The sequence below is a fragment of the Mustelus asterias genome, chromosome 13, assembly GCF_964213995.1.
Source record: "Mustelus asterias chromosome 13, sMusAst1.hap1.1, whole genome shotgun sequence".
Lineage (NCBI taxonomy): Eukaryota > Metazoa > Chordata > Chondrichthyes > Carcharhiniformes > Triakidae > Mustelus > Mustelus asterias.
This window is the reverse complement of record NC_135813.1, coordinates 14,521,058-14,544,798: the sequence shown is the minus strand read 5'-3', so window position 1 is coordinate 14,544,798 and position 23,741 is coordinate 14,521,058. Positions and strand designations below refer to the sequence as shown.

Below are 23,741 nucleotides of genomic sequence, written 5' to 3'. Positions count from 1 at the left end.
AAATTGACATTGTTTTGTCGAATATTCGACATTGATTCCGCTTAAATCCTAATAATGAATGGACGGTCACTTAAACTGATTGACAGGATGACATTCAGCTTCGAGACTGTACTAAATTGCACTTAAAATAGGGGTGCCTGAGAAACAGTAGTACCAAATGCCATCTATTGTTCCTGTTTATTTCAGCTTTATATCGCGTTATATCAATATTCAATATCAATATTTATTCAAGTGATACTGGGTAAGAAAATTGCAACATTTTTCACAAATTAGTGTAAATGCCCCATTGCTTTGTCAGTTCTAAGTCTTAGGTATTTTGTCCACAATTGCAATTTGATAGGCATTAACTCGTTGCAATAAAGTCACATTAAAGGATGGACGTGTTTTGATGGAGAATGACATACTTGTGGTGTTTGGAACGAGAAGGTTTTGCCTGCAATCTGATGAGGTTGCATCTATCTGCCCTTTCAATTCGCTCCCCAGCGCCGCCTCTAGGGTGGACTTAAATCATCCCTGTCCTTTTGCTGAGAGGTTTCTGTCGATATTGGGGTGTGTGTGTGTGGAATTAGAGGGCGGAACCTCCCTTGTTCTGGTCAATTTCTCCCGGCGCATCAGCTCATTCAGACCTCCTCTGATCAGCAGGGGATCTTTGAGTCAGTTGCTTGTGTGAGACACTGAGGTAAGGAATATTATCTTGGATTCAGTTTTTGCTTCCCCACCCCACTCTGACTGCTCTGAACAATACGCTGAGTGGCCTGGGGGCGCAATGAATGGAGGAGTTATGATCCCAGAACGCACTTAAATCTTCTTTTAAACCCCCCTTCAACTTAAGGGAACAGTTGCCAGCGGCGAGAGTGTGTCTTTTAGTGACCCGTTACTGGTCCCACTTTCTGCTTTGGGCAGAGTAATTGTGAATCCCTCTAAAGTATGCGGGACAGAGCTAGGAATCGCTTACAGAATTGCTCGCTTTGCTTTCCATGGGAAAACTGGAATGTTTAACCAAATATGGACGTGTCTGGCTATCCGAATCCAACAAATTTAAACAGCGTCAATATTCAGAGCTGCCTGGAGATAATTTTAATTTCAGTATCTCTGCCACTGGTGTCGATTTAAATTTGCGTTAATCCCCGCACCCCTCCGGGTGTTGTCTCTAAAATGCATAGGGCGTTAACCTGGGCTCACTATTGATCTAATTCCAAGTTTGTTCTCACTGGCTGTGACAATCGAGGACTTTTTTCTACAAAAGTGGAAATTTCATTTTCTTTTAAACAAGTTTTACGAAATGTAGAAGTCCTGATTGCGTGCAAACTTTAGGAAGTTTACAGGGTTGCTGGAGCTATTGATGGTCTGTAGGGAGAATGAGTCATTAGAAAGAATTGTTAATGACTAACGCTCTGATTATACAAGGACATTTTTTCCATTGCACCGGGGATGGGGCGGGGGGACTTCTGATTTATCTCTTTGTGGTAAATCTCAGGATTTTGCCAATTTCGTTTCCGAGGTGTGTCTGGCTTTGTGGCATTTTCCTCGCCATTTTTAAAGGGCGTTATTTGGCCTGAGTTGTTTAGAACTTTGTGGAATGAGTATTCTTCCATAAATTAATAAACTAAATTAATTGGGCACTTCCTTTTGAAGAGGGTAACAGTATAATATTTGTAGGTGCGGTAACCCAAGTAATGCGTGGAAATAAAATTGTTGCCACGTCCTGAGGTGGATTGGATTTATGGATTGATCCCAATGAGAGAACCCTTTTTTTCAGTAGAAGCACTGTTAATGTTTGCCTGCAGCGGTAGATCAACAACAGCCACAGATGTAAATGAGTTGGTGGTGAAATTATTTTGCATTAAATATTTCCCCCAAGTTTGTTCTCTTTTTTTTTTAAAAAAAAGCTGTAACTCGTGCTGGGATGTATCTTGTCCAATTAGTCATTCTTTCCTGTCTATCTAGACTGTTGGGCTATTCAACCACAGGAACTTCACATTGAAACCTGCCAAAAAATTTCCCTGATCCTGTGTCTGAGATTATTGATTTGCTTTATTTATTGCCACCTGTATTGGGATACAGTGAAAGTATTGTTTCCTGCGCACTATACAGATAAAACATAAGTTCATAGAGTACATGGGGTGGGTGGGGAGTAAAGGACAGGGTGCAGCATATAAGATTTGCAGTTAATATAGGGTGAGGAGAGAGATCAGTTTAATTATTTAAAACAAAACACATTCAGATTTTAAAAAATTATAGCCATGTTTTTGTTACTCTTCCTTCTCGTGTAAAATCACTGATTTGGAATGAAAGGGCTGCAGTGCCCACCCTAGGGGAAAGGTACAGGGCAGACCACAGATGGAATATTGAAGAAACGTTCCTGTCATATTGTTAGGGGGTGCTAGGTTGGCATTGTTTAGTCCTTGGCAAACATTGACCATGAAGAAGTTGGGAAGAGGCAAAGTCAGAGTCGGACCCCCATCATGATGATCCCCTCCCCCACGATGGATAACCATTTGAGTGGGCAGTGCTGTCACTTACAACCACTTGCAATCTGGCATCACTACGGTGCGTCAGAGAGGCAGGGAGTGGTGTGTTTGGGGCGGGGGAGCTGTGTGGAGGGTGTGTTTGGGGTGGGGGGGGAGCTGTGTGGAGGGTGTGTTTGGGGCGGGGGGGAGCTGTGTGGAGGGTGTGTTTGGGGTGGGGGGGTGCTGTGTGGAGGGTGTGTTTGGGGCGGGGGGAGCTGTTTAGGGTGGGGGGGAGCTGTGTGGAGGGCGCGTTTGGGGTGGGGGGAGCTGTGTGGAGGGTGTGTTTGGGGTGGGGGGGGAGCTGTGTGGGGGCTGTTTGGGGTGGGGGGGAGCTGTGTGGGGGCTGTTTGGGGTGGGGGGGGAGCTGTGTGGAGGGTGTGTTTGGGGTGGGGGGGAGCTGTGTGGAGGGTGTGTTTGGGGTGGGGGGTGCTGTGTGGAGGGCGTGTTTGGGGTGGGGGTAGCTGTGTGGGGGGTGTTTGGGGCGGGGGAGCTGTGTGGGGGGTGTTTGGGGCGGGGGAGCTGTGTGGGGGGTGTTTGGGGCGGGGGAGCTGTGTGGGGGTGTTTGGGGCGGGGGAGCTGTGTGGGGGGTGTGTTTGGGGCGGGGGAGCTGTGTGGGGGGTGTGTTTGGGGCGGGGGGAGCTGTGTGTTTGGGGCGGGGGGAGCTGTGTGGAGGGTGTGTTTGGGGCGGGGGAGCTGTGTGGGGGGCGTGTTTGGGGCGGGGGAGCTGTGTGGGGGGCGTGTTTGGGGCGGGGGAGCTGTGTGGAGGGCGTGTTTGGGGTGGGGGGGAGCTGTGTGGAGGGCGTGTTTGGGGTGGGGGGGAGCTGTGTGGAGGGTGTGTTTGGGGCGGGGGGAGCTGTGTGGAGGGTGTGTTTGGGGCGGGGGGAGCTGTGTGGAGGGTGTGTTTGGGACGGGGGGAGCTGTGTGGAGGGTGTGTTTGGGGCGGGGGAGCTGTGTGGAGGGTGTGTTTGGGGCGAGGGGAGCTGTGTGGAGGGCGTGTTTGGGGCGGGGGGAGCTGTGTGGAGGGCGTGTTTGGGGCGGGGGGAGCTGTGTGGAGGGCGTGTTTGGGGTGGGGGGGAGCTGTGTGGAGGGCGTGTTTGGGGTGGGGGCGAGCTGTGTGGAGGGTGTGTTTGGGGCGGGGGGAGCTGTGTGGAGGGTGTGTTTGGGGCGGGGGGAGCTGTGTGGAGGGTGTGTTTGGGGCGGGGGAGCTGTGTGGAGGGTGTGTTTGGGGCGGGGGAGCTGTGGGGTGTGTTTGGGGCGGGGGGAGCTGTGTGGAGGGTGTGTTTGGGGCGGGGGAGCTGTGTGGAGGGTGTGTTTGGGGCGGGGGAGCTGTGGGGGGTGTTTGGGACGGGGGTGCGTGTTTGGGGCAGGGGAGCTGTGTGGGGGGGCGCGTTTGGGGTGGGGGCAGCTGTGTGGAGGGCGCGTTTGGGGTGGGGGGGAGCTGTGTGGAGGGCGCGTTTGGGGCGGGGGGGAGCTGTGTGGAGGGTGTGTTTGGGGCGGGGGAGCTGTGTGGAGGGTGTGTTTGGGGCGGGGGAGCTGTGGGGGGTGTTTGGGACGGGGGTGCGTGTTTGGGGCAGGGGAGCTGTGTGGGGGGGCGTGTTTGGGGCGGGGGGAGCTGTGTGGAGGGTGTGTTTGGGGCGGGGGAGCTGTGTGGAGGGTGTGTTTGGGGCGGGGGAGCTGTGGGGGGTGTTTGGGACGGGGGTGCGTGTTTGGGGCAGGGGAGCTGTGTGGGGGGGCGTGTTTGGGGCGGGGGGAGCTGTGTGGAGGGCGCGTTTGGGGTGGGGGCAGCTGTGTGGAGGGCGCGTTTGGGGTGGGGGGGAGCTGTGTGGAGGGCGCGTTTGGGGCGGGGGGGAGCTGTGTGGAGGGCGCGTTTGGGGTGGGGGGGAGCTGTGTGGAGGGCATGTTTGGGGTGGGGGGGGAGCTGTGTGAAGGGTGTGCTTTGGTCATTGCTGATTTAAGAGGGTACAGGGAGAGGGGAATGGATGTCCACCATGCAGTCAAAAAGGTCCAGGTGGGAAGTATGGGGGTCCCCAAGTGCAACCCACTCTCCATCAGTATTCTGTTCTGGTGAGGCTGAAGCCAGAGCCAACTCCAACTCCATGGCAAGGAAGGTGGCTCAGTGGCACAGGGTGGGTACAAGGAAGAGCCATAATACATGATTCAACCATTTAGGGAGCGGATGGGCATTCCCACAGACATGAATCCAGGCTGCTGTACTTGCCCATTGATGCCAGCATCCAGAGTGTCACTGAGGGGCAGCAGAGCAAACTGGTGGGTGGGTGAACGGTCAGCATTGATGGTCCACATCAGAGCCAATGAGACAGAGAGAGCGATGCAATCCTGCAGTCCAAAGGTTCAGGGAAGTAGGCTGAAAATTAGCAAGCAGGGCTTCCAAAAAGTAGCAATCTGCGGATTTTTGCCAGTGCCACGGGCAAGTGAGTGCAGAAACAGGAGGGTAAAAGTGATGGATGCACGGCTGGAAAGTTGGTGCAGGAGGGGATAGGCTTTCGGTTCTTGGAACTTGTACGGGCCGGATGGGTTATACCTGAACCGAGCCAGAAGGTGAGTTTTTTTGGGGGAGGGTTTAAACTAGTTTGGCAGGAAAGTGGAGACCCCAGGGAGAGTTTGGCAGCGCTGAATGGTATTTACTTCAATGCCAGGAGTATTGCGAATAGAGAATATGAGCTGAGGACACAGAATAAGGAGGGATTGGAATGGCAGCTCGATGTTATTGGTTACAGGGTTTTCGGATGAGATTGAGGTGGGGGGGGGGGGATAGAGAGAGGGGTGGGAATTTTGGTTTAAAAAAATAAATTACGGCTAAGGGATCATCAGATGAGGCCAATCGATTTAACTAAGGAGCAGAAGCATGACAGTTGCATGACTGGAAATGTATTATAGACCCTCAAATAGTCAGATGGAAGAGCAAATACATCAGTGAATCTCTTGTGCAAAAACAGCAGTAGTTGGGGGTTTTGATTACCTGTAATGATGCACTTTCATAGACTTCGTCAGAAACAAAGTATTTATTAATAAGGATTGCACAGTAGCCACACAACTGCACCAAGTCCCCTACAAGTCTCCTGCCTGAGAGGGCGCCACTCCTTGGACTGATTACCCACCCAGTCCCCATCGGACATCCTGGCCAGGGTTACCCTTCCTCAGCTGTGTTTCCCTTAAAGGGTCCATCACCACAGAGGAAGGGAAGTCAGTGGCGTGGTGTTAATGTCACTGGACTAGTGATCCACAAATGATCTGGAGACCCAGGTTGGAATCTCACCCCAGCACGTCATGAAATTTGAATTCAAAAATGAAACCATTGATTGTTATAAAAACCGATCTGGTTCACTCGTCCTTTAGGGGTGGCACAGTGGTTAGCACTGCTGCCTCACAGTGCCAAGAACCTGGGTTCAATTCTGGCCTTGGGTAATCTGTGTCTGTGTGGGTTTTCCTCTGGGTACTCCGCTTTCCCCTCTCAGTCCAGGTGCGGGTTAGGTGAATTGGCAATGTTAAATTGCCCCTCGGTGTCCAAGTTGTGCAGGTAAGGTGGATTAGGGGTTACAGGGATTGGGCGGGTAGGCCTGGGCAAGATGCTGAGTCAGTTCACACTTGATGGGCCAAATGGCCTCCTTGTACATTGTAGGGATTCTATGATTATCCCAATATTAACTGGGACCATTTTAGTGCGAGAGGAATCATAAGAACTAGGAGCAGGAATTGGCAATTCAGCCCCATGAGTCTGCTCTGCCATTTAATACGATCATGGCTGATCTCATCTCTGCCTCAACTCCACTTTCCTGCCCGTTCTTTGTCACCCTTCAAACCCTTACTAATTACTTCATAAATTTACTCAATGTTCTGGCATCCACCATGCTCCGGGGTAGTAAATTCCCCAGACTCCTGATCCTTTGAGATGCAAATCTGCTACCCCTCATTTTAAAGCTATGACCTCTTGTTCTAAATTACCCTCGCCACGCTACTTTGTTAAGCCCCCTTATCATGTTGTACACCTCGATTTAGATCTTCTCTCATTCTTCTTTACTCCAGGGAGTATCATCTAAACTGCCCATTCTCTCTCCATAAGTCAAACCTCTCATCTCCAGATGGAAGCAATCTGGCGAACCTCCTCCTGAACTACCTCCAATACAACAACATTCCTCCTCGAGTAAGGGGACCAAAATTGTGCGCAATAATCCAAATGCGGTCTCAGTCATGCTTTGTTCAGTAGCAGCAACATTTCACTACTTTTGTATTCTATTCCTTTAGCAATAAATGCCAAGAATTAATTTGCCTTCCTAATTACCTGCTGTAACTGCATACAAGGTTTTGGAAATTCGTGCATGAAGACACCCAGATGAGGAGCATTGAAGAGGGTAGTTGACGTGGGCTGTATAAGCTTTAGCAAGGATTTTGACAGGGTTCCCCAGGGCAGACTGGTTTTGGGATCTGGGGGAATGCAACAAGCTGCATACAAAATTGGGTCACTGGCAGTGCACAAAGAATAATTGTTCACGGGAGTTTTTGTGAATGGAAGGCTGTTTCCAGCGGGGTTTTGCAGGGCTCGGTACTAGGTCTCTTGCATTTTGTGGTTAATAACAATTGAAGTTTGCAGACCACACACAAATTGGCCGTATGGCTGGTGAGGAGGATTTGCTGTGGACTGCAGAAATATCAACGGACTGGTCAGGTAAACAAAAAAGCGGCAAATGGAATTCAATGGAAAAGTATGAGGTGATGTGTTTGGGGAAGTCAAACAAGGGCAATGGATACCCAATTACAAGGGAGAATACAAAGAGGTGTAGAGGAAGTGAGGGACCTTGGGAGTTAATGCCCACAGATTCCAGAAGGTAATGGTTAAGAAGGCAGATGGAATCCATTGGCCAAGGTATAGAATGTAAGGGCAGGGAGGTTATGCTGGAGCTGTATAAAATATTTATGGGATCGCGACTTTGTATAGGCCTGGTTGCCTCATTACAGAAAGGATGTAATTGCTCTAGAGAAGGTACAGAGGAGACGTACGCAAATGTTGCCAGAATTGGAAAAGTGCAGCTATAAGGAAAGATTGGATAGGTTGGGCTTGTTCTCTTCGGAACAGAGGAGGCTGAAGAGAGATTTGATTGAGATGTACAAAATTGTCAGGGGGCTGGGTAGAGTGGATGGGAAAGTGCTATTTACCTTAGCAGAGAGCTCAGTGACTGGAGAACATAGATTTTAAAGATCTTGGTAGAAAGATTAGGAAAGGTGAGGAAAATTCTTTTCACCCGGAGTCTGGAACTCGCTGCCTGAAAGGATAGAGGCAGCAAATCTCCACTCGGGTGTGAACTTCCAGTGCTACAGACCAAATGCTGGATTAGGCTAGGTGGCTTGTTTCTTGGCCAGCACAGACATGATGGGCCAAATGGCCTTGTTCTGTGCTGTAAACTTTATGATCTCACCCGATGTCCGTGTATTCACTACACTGAAAATTTTCTCAATTCCAAAAAAGACTAGAACTGTCCAATTTCTTCTCATCCTCCCTGTACTTGAGCCATCGAGGCCTCTTGTGTTTCCGAATTATACCTTTCAGATCAGCACAGTCAGGCTGGGCTGTTTTCATTTGTACGTGGCAGGTATTCCCTGGATACACTTGCTGGATCACTGAGGGAAATCGCTTAAATATTTTGTAAACACTGATATTTTTCCTTTCCTACAGCTGTGTATAATTAATTATTTTGGATCAGTGATCCACATTGCAGAATGAGCTAGGTGTGGGCAAAGATGATGTCTCGCACACTTCCAACAGTTTTGCGATTTAACATTAAACTCATTTGAGTTTCTATTGTGTAAATTCTATACGTTGCTGTGTTACTGTTCAGCTGCACATTTTACCTGTGGCAATTTTTTCCAAAGTAATCATTGCTTCCTCAGTATCCATTAGTTCCTTTATTCACTTCCTCTTTCGCTCAGCTTTTCTTAAAAGAATGGTCATGATGTTGTATGATGTTTCAAAGTTGTAAGTCTGTAACTTCCTTTAATGCAATAAGTGCATCAATGCTTCAACTTTTAAAAAATATTGTTGTTTAAAGCCATTCTCAATAGATTATAAAAATTGCTTTATAAAAAGCATTCTAAGATAGACAACTGCAGTGTTTTAGTCCAGTTTTTTTATTAACCGCAAACGAATCAATTAAGATTGAAAAATTCTGATAATGTAATAGGCTCGAACACTGCTGATGTTGTATCCTTTTTGGAAGAAAATTCCAAAATCATTGGGCAGTCAGTCATCCCTTCCTCCAAGTAGTAATTTCAAAATCTATCTTGCCCAAGACTGTTAGGACTTCTGGGCTAAGTGCATCTGGCAATAGCAAAACAGTATATTATAGGGCTGTGATGTGGAGATGCCGGCGTTGGACTGGGGTAGGCACAGTAAGTAGTCTCACAACACCAGGTTAAAGTCCAACAGGTTTATTTGGTAGCACGAGCTTTCGGAGCGCTGCCCCTCCATCAGGCGAGTGAAGGAGCAGCACCTCGCCTGATGAAGGAGCAGCACTCTGAAAGCTTGTGCTACCAAATAAACCTGTTGGACTTTAACCTGGTGTTGTGAGACTACTTATAGTGCTGTGGCCACTGAGGTAAGTATTTGTTCTTGTATATCAGATACTGAACATACATGAGGAAGTTAAAAGGGAAATTGATGGAATACTGAGGAAGCAAAATTGTTACTTTGGTAAGTTGGTTGTGGCCATCTGTTCTATGCTAAGGAAACATAAATTAAACCCACAAAAAGCAATGTGGTGTGGTTGGAATGTAATCCGCAAGGTGATTTCAAAGCACGTAACAATATTTCTTGAATGATTTAAACCCAATTGATCTGAGAATTTGTTTTCTTGAACATGATGCACGGCTTAATGAGTCGTTTCAAAGCAGGTTTGTGTTAAAGTAAATGTGCTCTTTTAAAAAAAAAACTAGGGAGATAATTTTGTTCCCGCTCACAGCTGTTATTTACTGCACTAAAACCTCAGCAGGTGACTTCTATTTTAATGTTCAAGACTCATTGATTACTAAATAGTACTTAATCCTGCAATGCTGGTATCCATCATCTCTTTTCTTATTTTTATTGTAAAACTTTCAGTTTACGTTCCTCATGATTTAAATCCAAAAGGTTTAACATTGCAAGAGTCAACTTATAGTGCATTCGCCGGGTGGGGGGGAAAGACCTTGCAAACATAATGATCGCAATCTGTCACTTTGCAATAAAATAAAATTCTTGTTAAAATTATTAGTGGTAAATGGAATGAGTGGGGAGGAAAATCAGCTCAAAAATAAAGAACCAGCGATTTTTTTTTTTTTAAAAAAGGGGAATCTAGTTGTCGTTCCCTCAACAGGGAAGTATGTTTATCTGAGTTTCCACCTGGTCTTAAAATGATGGAAATACAGTTCTCCATACAATTCTCTCAGCCTTTCTGTACTTGTGCTTCATCTGTACCCGTTTTAAATGGAAACAGACTCTGAGGACTTGCTGAACACTCGCAATGAGTATTACTGAACTCAACACTTGTTACTGAAGGGGGGATATGACGCACATCATTGCTTGCAGGCTGGCTGAAGACAATTGTGTAAAAGGAGACTACACACTTTTGTATAGGTATCTGTATAACCTTTTTGGCTTTTACAACAAAGGTTTGGAATATAGAAGCATTGCAGCTGTTCTGCAGAGCATTGGTGAGACCACACCTGGAGAACTGTGCACAGTTTTGGTCTCCTTTTTTTTATAAGAATATGCATCCTTTCCTCAGAGGATGCAACAAAGGTTAATCCGATGAGGGGACTGTCTTATGAAAGAGAGGTAGGGAGTAGATTAGGCTTGCATTCGCTAGAATTTAGAAAGTGATCTCACTGAAACATAGGAAATTCTCAAGGGACAAAGTCCCGTCTCCCCATTGAGGATACCCTCATTGTATTATGTGTGCTAAATGGGATAGACTTCGAGCAGATCAAGCAACTCAGAAGTGGTTATCCATGAGGTGCTGTGGGCCATCAGCAGCAGAATTGGACTCCACTGCAATCTGTAACCTCATGGCCTGGCATATCCCCCACTCTATCATTATCACCAAACCAGGGGATCAATCCTGGTTCAATCAAGAGTACAGGAGGGCATGCCAGGAGCAATGCCAGGAGCAACACCAGACAGCATTGGCAGCAAGTAATAGACAGCTAAGCAATCCAGAACCAGTGGGTCAGATCTAACCTCCGCAGTCCAGCCACATCCAGTTGTGAATGGTGGTGAACAATTAAACAACTCACCGGAGGAGGCTCCACAGATATCCCCATCCAAAATGATGGAAGAGCCCAGCATATCTGTGCAAAGGATAAGGCTGAAACAGTCGCAACATTCTTCAGCCAGAAGTGCCGAGTGGATGATCCACACAGGCCTACTACAGAGACCCCCAGCATCACAAATATCAGTCTTGAGTCAAATCAATTCACTGGATATTGCAAAGGCCATGGACCCTGACAATATTCCGCAATAGTACTGAAGCCTTGTGCTCCAGAACTTGCTGTGCCACTAATCAAGCTGTTCCAGTACAGCTACAACACTACCACCTACCCGGCAATGTGGAATATTACCCAGGCATGTCCTGTACACACACAGCAGGACAAATCCAACCCGGACTATTAACACCCCATCAGTCTATTCTCGATCATCAGTAAAGTGATGGAAAGGATCATTAACAGTGCGATAGCTGCACTTGCTTAGCAATACCCTGCTCATGGATGCTCAGTTTAGGTTCTGCCAGGGTCACTCAGTTACTGACCTGATTACAACCTTGGCTCAAACATGGACAAAAGAGTTGAACTCAAGTGGTGAGTCCCTTTACATCAGGGCAGCTTTGTCCAAGTGTGGCATCAAGGAGGCTGAGCAAAACTGGAGTCAATGGGAATTGGGGAAAGCCTTCAGCTGGATCATACATGGCACAAAGGATGGTGGTTAGTTGGAGGTCAATCATCTCAACTCCCAAGACATCACTGCAAGAGTTCCTCAGGGTAGTGTCCTCGGCCTGACCATCTTTAATTGCTTCATCAGTGATCTTCCTTCCATCATAAGATGAAGTGGGATATTTGCTGATAAATGAACAATGTTCAGTACCATTCACGTTTCCTCAGATACTGAAGTAGTCCATGTCCAAATGCAGCGAGATCTGTACAATATCAAGGCTTGGGCTGGCAAGTAACATTGTGCCACTCGAGTGTTAGGCAATGACCATCTCCAAGAAAGAATCTAACCATTGTCCCTTGATATTCAATGGCATTGCCATTGTTGAATCCCCCACTGTCAACATCCTGGAGTTTACCATTAACAAAACCTAATGGCACGGTGGTTAGCACTGCTGTCTCATAGCGCCAGGGGCTTTGGTCACTGTCTGTGTAGTTTGCACGTTCTCCCTGTGTCTGCGTGGGTTTCCTCCGGGTGCTCTAGTTTCCTCCCACATTCTGAAAGACGTGCTGGTTAGGTGCATTGACCCGAACAGGTGCCGGAGTGTGGCAACTAGGGAAATTTCACTAACTTCATCGCAGTGTTAACGTAAGCTTTACTTGTGACTAAAAAGAAACTTGAACTTGTAGCCATGGTATTTATATGGTTAATCAAGAGCACATCAGAAGCTAGGAATCCTGCAGCAAGTTACACACCTTCTGACTCCCCAGGGCCTGAACACCATCTACAAGGCACAAGTCAGGAATGTGATGGAATAGTGTCTGCTTGCCTGGACGAGTGCAGCTCCAACACTCAAAGCCCAACACCATTGGGTCAAAGCAGCTCACTTGGCTGCTACTGCCACATACATTCAATTAGTCCACCACCAATGAAGTGGCAGCAGAATGCACCATCTACAAGATGCACTGGAGGAATTTGCCAAGGTTCCTTCGACAGCACCTTCCAAACCCATCCAGAAGGACTAGGGAAGCTGATACCTTGCAACGCCACCATCTGGAAGTTCCCCGAGTCACTCATCACCCTGACTTGGAAATATATGTGTTTCCTCACTGTCACTGGGTCAAAATGCTAGAATCCTTTCAACAGCACAATGGGTGTACCTACTACACCTTGGACTGCAGCGGTTCAAGAAGGCAGCTCGCCACCACCATCTCGCAGGCAGCTAAGGAAGGGCAATTTAAATGTCAGCCTAGCCAGTGACACCCACATCCTGTACATTATTAAGAGGAAAAATTTCACTGCCCTCATCCTGTGGCTTATCTTGAGCACAGGACTCCTCTGCAGCTGAACAGCTGTGGAACTCGGTTAACAGTGACAGTAAGGGGACATCTGATAGAATGGGAAATGTTACAATGGGCTGGCTTTCCTGTTTTGTGGTGGTGTGTGCTGCTGCTTTCCTGCTGTTTCAGATTACATCAGTCTTTGGAGACGGGAGCTGAGCAGCTGCTTCAGTTACTCATCTGCTAAGTCATACTTGGTCATTCTGGTGAACGGGAGCTCAAAATCCACTTCCTCAAGAATTGCTTTTATTGGGTTGAGAATCGAAATAGAAATGTTGAATTATGAAGTAGCATGTCGGTCAATCTCCATATTCCTATCCAGATCCATGTGTAGTCGGACAGTGCATGTCTGCAACTCGAGAGGGGAGTGTCAGTCACTCTGGGGCACTTAATTGTATCCTGTGTTTGGACAAGGACAGAATGAAAGATGCCATTTGTAATGTTTAAATTGGAGTTGTTGAGCAATAGGATTCCGGATACTCAAACTGCGAACTATGCATTATGTTGTGTCCCTGGACACTAGTCCAAAGAGCCTGGATAACATGCCCTGGCTTTTGCTAAGCATTACTGGTTTATCGAGAGGAGTGGAGTTGGACCAAAGGCTTTGATGCAGTGGCCTTATTGCAAATCCTAAACTGAGACTTTGAAAATGTGTTACCAATTTGAGATTAATGAACAGCAACCTTTAGCTGTGGTTTTGAATACTCCATGTGATCCACAAAAGATTTAAGAAGTATATTAACCTTTCGTGATGTTGGTGACACATTCATTACACTAGGTATCTAATGAAGTGTAGATGGCAACAGCTGAAATATAACCTTTTTTCTGGCACTCGGCGATGTAATTGTTTTTCTGCAGGATGAAACTAAAGACATGTCGTCATTTTTGACCTGAGTGCCACCTATTGATCTCTGAACCAAACTCCAGGCGTCCTGAGGGCTGGGAGGGGGTTTAAAGAGCTGAGTAAAGTGATGCACCATCAATTTACGAGGACTCCAGTGAGTGAGTTGAAATAACAGGCTTTTAATCGCAAAGAACTGGAACACACCCTTGTAGCTAGCCTGACCCAGACTGAGGCAGGGGGGAGGAACCGTCACCTTTACACCTCGTTCAGGTGGAAAGGGAGGAGTCTCGGGTCAGGTGCAGCAGGGGTGTGTCCAGGCATATAACATGTAATTACAGTGGGTCACCACATAAAGTTGTATGGGACTGTACAGCTGGGGAGGAGGCCATTTGGCCCATCGTACTTGTGCTTATTCCTAGGTGGAGCTATCCATTTAATTCCACATCCCTGTTCTTTCCCCTTCTCTTGCAATTTTGCCCCTTCTCAAGTACTTGGAGGATTTTATTGGGTTGCCTTCCAGCAGCTGTTGAAATACTGCATTTCGCTTTGTAACTTCAGGGGATAAGGGGGAAGAGAGTAAAATCTCTTTGTACCTTTTGTTATTTTACCGATTTTCTTAAATCTGTTTGTCAATTCTCCTGCAAATGGCAGCGGTTTTCCCACATTCGTCCCATCAAAGCTTGGTTTGGAACAACTTTTTTCAGGGGCAATTATGGATGGGCAATAAATGCCAGCCTTGCATCCTGCAAATGCAGAATAAATGAACCTCCTCTCGATCTCCAACATGTCGGTCCCAATCCGTAGGTCCGCTGTTCCTTCCCCTCAGATGGTAGCATGTTTTGTGTTACTTGAGGCCCAATTGGGAGCACTCTTATCTCTAAGTCACAAAGTTCTGGGTACAAGGCTAATGTTCCATTGCAATACTGAGAGGAATGCTGCATTATCAAGGGTGTAGTATTTTTCAGAGTGTGTGTTTAAACCCAAGCTCTCAAGATTGATGTAAAGATATCATGGCACTCTGTCCTGGCTCAATTAGCATTGCAAAAAAAAATGTGGTCATTATCTTATTGTGCATGGCAAATTGGCTGCCATGTTTCTTTTGGGTAACATACATGTATTTAGTAGCGATCTAGGACAGCACGGTGGTTAGCACTGCTGCCTCACAGCGCCAGGGACCCCCGGGTTCGATTCCCAGCTTGGGTTACTGTCTGTGCGAAGTCTGCACATTTTCCTCGTGTCTGCGTGGGTTTCCTCCGGTTTCCTCCCACAGTCCAAAGACATGCTAGTTGGGTGGATTGGCCATGCTAAATTCTCCCTCCATGTACCCGAACAGGTGCTGGAGTGTGGGCGACTAGGGGATTTTCACAGTAACGTTTTTGCGGTGTTAATGTAAGCCTACTTGTGACTATTATGTCTAAACAGTTAACTGTTAGAAATGTGAATAATCTACATGATCAGCAATGTAAGATCAGTGGGGTATGCAGAGAGAGTTCTATGTAGAGCTTTGTGCTAAACCTGCACTGTACATGGTTGGTTGAACATTCAATACAAGGTTGTGTTTAGCTACCACCTTGTCTCCAGCAGTATCAATAAATGGATGGCCCACATCAAAGATGACATTTTCTACTTCAGTGACTACACCTCACAAGCACTTAATTGGCTGCAAAGTGCTTTAAGGCATCATGTCATGAATGGTGCTATATAAATGCAAGTCTTTATCTGTTTTAAACTGAACAGTCCGAGCTTGTTGAGTCACTGCATGTAACGGATGTCCCTCACCCTGGTACTATACTAGTAAGATCCCTGTCTTTTCTCAAGGTCGTGAGCACTTTACAATTCATTGATATCCTTTGAATAATATTTTAATGGATGGCTTAAGATCATTTTTAACTAGTTCCCCTGCTTACTCCAGATGCACGTTAGCAAAGCAATGCTTTACAGCATGTTTGGACCTATGAAACTATTTTTTCCCATTATATTAAGACAGAACCTGTACACTTGATATCCTCCAAGTGTGAAATGTAGTCGACACAGTTTTTAATATTGTCCCGGTTGATGTGGATTTTGTGGTCAGTGGCAAATAAACAGCGCTAGCTATTCCTGACACTTTTCCTACAGACGTTCTGTGGGCTTTTGCATTAGCACTTGTGGCTGTTGAGATTAAACAGCGCAGCATCCTCCATAGGGGATCATGGACCACAGGTCAAACTAACTTGAGTGGATAAGCCTCAACTCTCCCTGCCCTGTTCAGTGCAGTTATCCCCAACCCTATCAGTGTAGTCATCTACAATTTTAAAGTTTTTAAAATTTAGTTTGTCACAAGTAAGGCTTACATTAACACTGCAATGAAGTTACTGTGAAAATCCCCTAGTCGCCGCACTATTTGGGTACACTGAGGGAGAGTTTAGCATGGCCAATGCTCCTAACCAGCACATCTTTTGGACTTTTTTAGGCATTTGAAATCAGTAACTAAAGCCGGTTGCTTATCTGAATGATAAGACGACATATAATGTACAGCAGAGCTGTTGGGACAGAACAATTGCCAGTTATCTACCTTCTGAAATGGAAACAGATAAACTAGGGGAATTGGTTAATTGTGCAAAGGCAATGAAATTATTCCAGTTGTTACCAATCAGTTTTTAAATGGTTGAGATAAACTTGCGGCATCTTCACGTTCATTATTCCAAAGTTGGGCCCTTTAAATTGTTACAACCACAAGAGGAGCGGGGTGAAGTAACTCCCCTATTCTCTCTTTGTTTGACTGCAGCAGGCTCTTTTTGAAGAGGATGTACTTTGCTGGTCATGTAAGAGCCCCACTATTGACACTTTGATATTGAAAAGATTTATTCAGATTTTCTAGGTTAAATAAAGATGCGAAAGTTCATTGAAACTATTTCTCCAGTTAAAAGGACAACCACCATGCATGCAATCTCACGCATTGGTCTGGGGTCCATACACTCGCACCAGTAAAGATACAAGAATAAGAGGATAGCCTTATAGGGTTTATTTTTTACAGTTCACAAACAATAAAACGGGAGTATATGTTGAGCTGTTCCTTGGCTGCTCTTGGTGTGGTAGTTTCTGTTCAGTCGCTGTTGAGCCTGTGTGGCTTGCTTCATTTATACAAAAGACTTTGTTTGATTTATTATTGTCACATGTATTAGTATACAGTGAAAAGTATTGTTTCTTGCATGCTATGCAGACGGAGCATACCGTTCATAGAGAAGGAAAGGAGAGTGCAGAATGTCATGTTACAGTCATAGCTAGGGTGTAGAGAAAGATCAACTTAGTGTGAGGTAGGTCCATTCAAAAGTCTGATGGCAGCAGGGAAGAAGCTGTTCTCGAGTCGGCTAGTACAGGTTTTCAGACTTTTTTTGTATTTTTTTTTCCCAATGAAAGAAGGTGGAAGAGAGTGTGTCCGGGTTGCGTGGGGTCCTTGGTTATGCTGGCTGCTTCGCCGAGACAGCGGGAAGTGTAGACAGTCAATGGATGGGAGGCTGGTTTGCGTGATGGATTGGGCTACATTCATGACCTTTTTGTGGTTTCTTGCGGTCTTGGGTAGAGCAGGAGCCATACCAAGCTGTGATACAACTAGAAAGAATGCTTTCTCTGGTGCATCTGTAAAAGTTGGTGAGAGTCATCGCAGACATGCCAAATATCCTTCGTCTTCTGAGAAAGTAGATATTTCTAAGATATTTCTGCCTATGTAACTATGCATGCTAAGCTTCAAAGCCAATTTGGCCACGTTTTAAAACTCAGCTGGGATGTTGGGATTAGTTTAGAAATTGACTTCATTCTTTGAAAGTACAATGCAAGCAAGGCTTTTTCATAAGGCAAAACAAACGCCTTCATGGCCACAGCTGAAAATTGTTTATGAAAGTTAGACGATGCTTGTACCAAGTAATTTCATAACACAGATAACCAAAAAGTTAGAATGTTCTCTCTAGCTGTATGTGGGCAGTGTAAGGTTTGGATGGAGTCTGTCAGAACTAGCTTTTGGCTGCTCTCGCTCTCCCAATAAATAAGTGTTTTTTTTGCTTCTGTAATGTGTTAATTTTAAATGCTGCTCAATAAACTTTGTGTCTGTGCTGTCTATTCTGAGAAATGAATGAACCCTACAGTCGCCCTCGTGTGGTTGTATGAAGCAGATTCTTCCCCTCAGGATGGTTACTTTGCAAACTAGGTGCAGCATCTGAGAGCACACCACTTCAATCAGCCTGTGTTCAGTACAGTGTTGGCTTTTTCTTCCCCCAGCCACCTTCCCCCTTCTCGTGGTGAGACTACCTCATCGGTTGTATAATCCAGAGGAATATCAGTTCAGTGCTGCAGTTATTGTTTTGGAGCAGCTAATTGCGATGTCTTATCTCAAACGTTGAAATGTCTCGGTGTGAATTGATAGGGATTGGAATGTTTCAATGCTCTCGGGGGTGGGGTTGTATGTCTGTCTTTATCCCACTTGGTGGAATGCAGCAGTCTCGGTGGTTTTCCCGTAGGTATCCCATAGATTTTAAAATCCGGCAGAAAAAAAATTAAACTGTATTTTCATGAAGCATATTTTTGCAGAGCTGAGCTCGCAATCTTTACAAATCTGATTATTTTTAACTGTTTAAACTTGGCTATATAGTAGAATCTCTTGACCAGTAAGAGATTGCCTTTCGAGTTTCCCACCTCCCTGCTCGTTGAGAATGTTATGCTGCCTACGGCCAGGCAAGAGAGGAAAAGGAAATCCTAGATAAAGTATTAATCCCTTTCGGCAGCAAAAGGCTTTTTATCATGTGTGGGTGACACTCGATCTCTTGCGCGTGCAGTTGTTGGGAACTAAAGGGTACCTAATCTGTAGCATTTGCTAGACAAAATACTAATCCCCGTGACTGTGACTTTATACAGTCGCACTTTGCATTATAGTTTAGCCCATCCCTTAGTGCTGTGGCGCATGTGTTACTTGAGACTCTTGTCTGTCAGCTGAAGCCTGGTGAGTGTGCTTTATAATAGACCGCTTGACGGAAAACAGGTGTAGTAAACTGTCCATTTGAACAGGCAATTTTCCGAATTAGGAGCCAACTGTGTAGCCACAGGTGTTTTCCCAGTCAAAGAGCACATGTGCAAGTTTTACTTTCTCTCTAGATATGCCTGGCAAACTAACGGCTGACTTGGTGGATTGCCTGGCAGGGTACAGTATAAACACCGCCCCCACCCACTGCCCCTAATCCATTTCCAAACTTAGCTCTGGCCTTTTCACAGGTCTGCAGCCTTTGGAATCAGAAGCTGCTGTCTGCCTTGTGCTTTACATCAGTGTGTTTGAGTTTCAGACTGACTTCATGGAGGTTAGGAAGGGTGAAGATAGTCTCAAAGCGGCCGTTGATGATGGGGAGGATGAGAGTGGCCTTGGGAATGTTTTGAGGGGTGAAAATTCGAGAGGTTTTTGCAGAAATGGCCCAAGAGCCAAAGGAGAAGTATTAGAATAATTAGTGAGGTTTAAAATTGACGGGGCGGGGGGGAGGGTGTAATTCAGTGTATTTAACATGTATAGTGGCACAGTGGTTAGCACTGCTGTCCCACAGCGCCAGGGCCCCGCGTTTGATTTCCAGCTTGGGTCACTGTCTGTGTGGAGTTTGCACGTTCTCCCCCGTGTCTGCGTGGGTTTTCTGAGTGCTCAGGTTTCCTCCCACAGTCCAATGATGTGCAGGTTAGGTGGATTGGCCGTGCTCAATTGTCCATTAGTGTCAAGGGGATTAGCAGGGTAAATATGTGGGGTTACAGGGATAGGGCCTGGGTGGGATTGTGGTCGGTGCAGGCGTGATGGGCCGAATGGCCGCCTCCTCCACTGTCGGGATTCTATAGTGGGTCCAAATTAGAAGCCATCTGAAGGGGGGAAACACACAAAGATTAAATAGCTGAGCTAACATGAACCGTGAGTGAGAAAAGTAGCAGCTTTCAATTAAACGGTCTATACTAAACTATCCCTGGAACTATGCTGTTAAAATTCCAATACGTGTGTGTAAATAATCTTTACTGGTAAGTCAATAATGTAGGGAGTTGGCTGTGGAATGTGTGCACCAGTACAGTGTGTTAGTGCACCTCTCTCTACACAGTCTGTATTTTCAACCATGGTAAATTTAAGCAGAAGCATGACAGGGTCTAACCTTGCAACTTTGTGTTGTCTGTGGTAGACTTCAGTTATGCCTGGACACATCCCCTGCCAGCTCGGCTCCTCCCCTTGTCAACTAGTATAAAGGTGGCTGTCTCCTCCCCCTTGTTCAGTTCGGGTCTGTTACCTGTTGGGATGTGATTCTGTTATGAATAAAAGCCTACAGTTGTATTGGCACACAGTCTTTTGCCTAATAGCGCATCGGTGTCCAGATCACCAACAACCTGTTCTGGTCCCTCCATGCTGATGCTATAGTTAAGAAAGCCCATCAATGCCTCTACTGTCTCAGGAGGCTAAGGAAATTTGGCATGTCAGCTACGACTCCAACTTTTACAGATGCACCATACAAAGCATCCTTTCCAGATGTATCACGGCTTGGTATGGCTCCTGCTCTGTCCAAGACCACGAGAAACCACAAAGGATCGTGAACTAAGCCCAATCCATCACGCAAACCAGCCTCCCATCCATTGACTCCGTCTACACTTCCCGCTGCCTCGGAAAAGCTGCCAGCATAATCAAGGACCCCACACACCTTGGACATTCCCTCTGCCTTCGGGGGCAAAAGTCTGAGGTCACCAACTGACTCAAGAACAGCTCCTTCCCTGCTGCCATCAGACTTTTGAATGGGCCTTCCTTGTATTAAGTTTATCTTTCTTTACTCCCGAGCTATGATTGTAATACCATATTCTGCACCCTCTCCTTCTCCCCTATATATTTCATGAACGGTATGCTTTGTAGAGTGCACAAGAAAAATACTTTTCACTGCATCCCAATACATGTGCCAATAATACATAAGAACCAGGAACAGGAGTAGGCCATCTGGCCCCTTGAGCCTGCTCCACCATTCAATAAGATCATGGCTGATCTTTTCGTGGACTCGGCTCCACTTCAACCCACCCACTCACCATAACCCTTAATTCCTTTACTGTTCAAAAATTTATCTATTCTTGCCTTAAAAACATTCAATGAGGTAGCCTCAACTGCTTCACTGGGCAGGGGATTCCACAGATTCACAACCCTTTGGGTGAAGAAGTTCCTCCTCAACTCAGCCCTAAATCTGCTCCCCCTTATTTTGAGGCCATGCCCCCTAAGTTAACCACTAGTTTCAGCTTGATTAGCTAATAAACTCAATTTCATCTTGGAGATGGTTTTGTCTTAACCTGAACATGGCAATATTTGCACTCTGCTGAAGTTTGAGGACGGTTTGAAAACATTTCTGATTGAAATAACAGCCTGGAGACCATGTGATGCTGGATTGGAAATCCACCTTCCCCCTTAGTCTTGGTCACTCAACCAATCAGAATAGCACTCTGGCAAAGTTGGAGACGTCTTCCCTCGATCCTTCTCTAACCCCTCCTGGTTACAATAAGCAGTCTCGAGTGTTCAAGTTAATGATCTAGTCTTTTCCTTTGTACCTTGCCCACTGTTGAGCCAGAGTTGAATCGTAAATCTATGATCATTTGGTTATGGTTTGAGGGCAGAATAGAGATGATTGGGAAGGTAATCCAGAATGTAGCTGACACCGGGATACCTGCGGCTCGGACTGTCGACCATGGGTTTTGAGTTCCCAGCTAAACAATGGGAGAGTAGAGTGCAACCACCTCCCAATAGAAGGCACGGGTTGACAGCTTTCTCTACCACTCTGCATTCATTTGAAACTGGAGTCTTTTGTCCCTAAACACTGGAAGTGTAACTGCAAATATAATTCTCATTGCAACCATACACGCCTGAGCTCCACCTTGAGAAGCAATCCTCATAACTGGGGCAACCCAATAATGCAGCAAATTGTACTTGTTTTATTTTACTGATTTTTAACTGAGGTGTGGCACAGTGGTTAGCACTGCTGTCTCACAGAGCCAGGGACCTGAGTTCAATTCTGACCTCTGGTCACTGGCTGTGTGGAGTCTGCACGTTCTCCCGGTGTCTGCGTGGGTTTCCTCCCACAGTCCAAAGTGTGGGTTAGGTTAATTGGCCATGCTAAATTGACCCTAGTGTCAGGGATTAACAGGGTAAATATGTAGAATTATGGGAATAAGGCCTAGGTGGGGTTGTGGTCGGTACAGACTTGATGGGCCGAATAGCCTCCTTCTCTGTAGGGATTCTGATTTTCTCTCTCTCTCTCTCTCTCTCTCTCTCTCTCTTTCCAATCTCTATTTATGGTGTTAAAGGTAATCGATGCCTTGGGAAATATTATTCGACAATGAAGTCTTGTCCTTTAAAAGCAGAAACTAGCTGGTCCCCAAACTCCCATATCTGTGCCCTGTGGGCAGGGAAGGTGTAGGAAGACTAATCTCTCTGAAGGGAGATGAGACATAACTTTTGTTTGTGAAATTATAAAGTGTAGGACACGCCCGTATGTGCTGTCTGCATTGCTAATCGGCTCCAAGCCAGACGGAAGGAAGATTATCTCCCACTCCGAGGAATGTGGCAAATTGAAATCGGAAGTCTGGTGTTGAAATTCAAATCTATCTTTGTATCCTTCCGCTGGTATTGTTGATGCTTTGGGTAGGAAAGGCACTTATTTGGGCAAAGAACATCCATGTTGTTGAGCATTAAATTGCTGTGCCTTTGTTTGCCAATGGAGCAAGTGCTACTCAATGACTGGGAGGAATTTGGGAATATTGGTAATTTTGGCTCCTTAATGGAATGCTCCACAGACTCCCATGGGCAGAATAATGCACTCCCCCTGTATAATACTTGGGTCACGAAAGGCGCTATATAAATGCATGATATTTGTGTTAACTTTGTTTGTGGGACATGGGCATCGCTGGTTGTCCACTGTTGCCCAAGGGCAGTTGAGAGCCAACCACATTGCTGTGGCTCTGGAATTGGGTCAGACCAGGTAAGGACGGCAGATTTCCTTTCCCTAAAGGACATTGCTGAACCAGATGGGGTTTTTCTGACAATCGACAATGATCATCGGTAGATTCATAATTCTAGATATTTATTATTGAATTCAAATTCCACCATCTGCCGTGGTGGAATTCGAACCTGGGTCCCCAGAACATTAGCTGCATTTTCTGGATTAATAGTCTAGTGATAACACCACTAGGCTAAGTGGATATAATACCACTAAAATGCAATGGTGTGCACTTTTATTAGACTGGTAGCTAAACAAAGGCATTTGGTTTTGCTTGGCCTCTACTTTTCTTTGTCCTTCGAGTCTGCCTTTTACACTCCTGCACATGCATAAAGGGTGCATATCTAATGTTTTCGACTAAGCCAGTGCTTCATTCTTCAGCCCTTGCTGTTTATTATTGACTCAAGTGGAAAAGGCTTCACTTGAGCCAGAGATCTGGAATACCCTCAGATGCCTGGCATGTTTGAATAGGGTTAGGCCCCATTGTCTCTAATAACAGGAGTTATTCTGTGGAGTGAATCTCTAAACAGGACAAGCTGGTCCCCTGAACATCCTGGTACAAAGGTATAAAGGGCGGCACGGTAGCACAGTGGTTAGCACTGCTGCTTCACAGCTCCAGGGACCTGGGTTCGATTCCCGGCTTGGGTCACTGTCTGTGTGGAGTTTGCACATTCTCCTCGTGTCTGCATGGGTTTCCTCCGGGTGCTCTGGTTTCCTCCCACAGTCCAAAGATGTGCGGGTTAGGTTGATTGGCCATGCTAAAAAATGCCCCTTAGTGTCCTGAGATGCGTAGGTTAACAGGGAAATATGTAGGGATATAGGGGTATGGCCTGGGTGGGATTGTGATCGGTGCAGACTCGATGGGCCAAATGGCCTCTTTCTGCACTGTAGGGTTTCTATGTTCTAATAAGCCAGCGGGAAAATTGGGAAGAGTACTGGTCCAAACTAGTCTTGTATACCTTAAAATGGAACACTAGTAAAAACTGGGATATAAGTGTACTAGTCCAAACTGTTTTTTCCTATTTGGATTGCACTTGAACATGTTTTTTGCCAAGAACAAGAGATCTTATTGTTCAAATATTGGTCTTGTCTATTTAAAAATCTTGTACCAGGGAGAGCTACAAAGAA

General features: G+C 46.0%; 1 protein-coding gene across 2 annotated transcripts in view; it reads left to right on the top strand.

Annotated features, from left to right (window-relative positions):
• Nucleotides 1-364: 364 nt before the first annotated feature.
• LOC144502459 (gelsolin-like) overlaps nucleotides 365-23,741 on the top strand; it is a 73,273-nt gene continuing 49,896 nt past the window's right edge. Inside the window, exon 1 of one of the 2 annotated variants that reach the window (XM_078226389.1) lies at nucleotides 365-679. The gene's annotated coding sequence lies outside the window, so the exon portion shown is untranslated. The remainder of the gene's footprint in view (nucleotides 680-23,741) is intronic. The other variant, XM_078226388.1, reaches the window with a different exon arrangement.